General features: G+C 38.9%; 1 protein-coding gene across 1 annotated transcript in view; it reads left to right on the top strand.

The window, feature by feature from the left end:
- LOC110452460 overlaps nucleotides 1-830 on the top strand; it is a 13,183-nt gene that overhangs the window by 877 nt on the left and 11,476 nt on the right. The window lies entirely within an intron of this gene.

Genomic DNA, 830 nt, shown 5'->3' with positions numbered 1-830 from the left:
CCCATCCCCCCCCCTTCATCGCATCAAAAGGCACACTATTGGGGATGTACACACCTGCTTTTTACCGTTGGAAAGATGGCTGTTTATTCACATACTTTTTAATGTACGCTCTTTCCTAAGACAATTCCTCCCTTTTCCCGTTGCTACTACCATTTTGTGTGTGTGTGGAATATGTTAAGCTGTGTGGTAAGCTGTGTGGTTAGCTGTGTGGTAAGTTCTTTGTGGTTAGCTGTGTGGTAAGCTGTTAAAGGTTGTGTGTGATTAGCTCTGTGTAGTTAGCTCTGTGAAGTAAGCTGTGTGGCAAGCTATGTATGGCAAGCTGTTTAGCTGTGTGGTTAGTTGTTTGGTCAGCTGTGCGGTTGGCTGTATATTTAAAGCAGTGCGTTGAAAATTGATGTAAGTAGTATCTCATTTAATGATGACAGCTATTTACATGGCACCGGGACATAGTTATAGTGCATGACAAACCTTTGTACACAGAAGTCTGAAGTTTTGTTTGAATAAAGGATGAACATACGGAAAATATTTCACAAACAATTTTCCTACTTTTTTTTCATTATAAAAACAAAACTTCATACTCATTTCAAGATACAATACATGTAGTTTGGCGACCCTCCAGAAACGATCGATGAGGTTTCGGACCGGTCCTTTTTCAATTAGTTTTTTTTCATTGTTATTGTAAAAATGAGTTTGTACTTCAGGGTGTCAAGTTCAGTTGCTATTTAAAGATCAACCATCGGATCAAAGTGGCATTCATGTATTACAGACCTTTTCTAGTTCCATACGATGGAAAAAATCAGTATAGCCATTCCACATGGATCTCCTACCAT

This window comes from Mizuhopecten yessoensis, unplaced genomic scaffold, assembly GCF_002113885.1.
Source record: "Mizuhopecten yessoensis strain PY_sf001 unplaced genomic scaffold, ASM211388v2 scaffold753, whole genome shotgun sequence".
NCBI lineage: Eukaryota > Metazoa > Mollusca > Bivalvia > Pectinida > Pectinidae > Mizuhopecten > Mizuhopecten yessoensis.
Note: the sequence above shows the minus strand (reverse complement) of the source record. Positions and strands in the feature narration are given on the sequence as shown.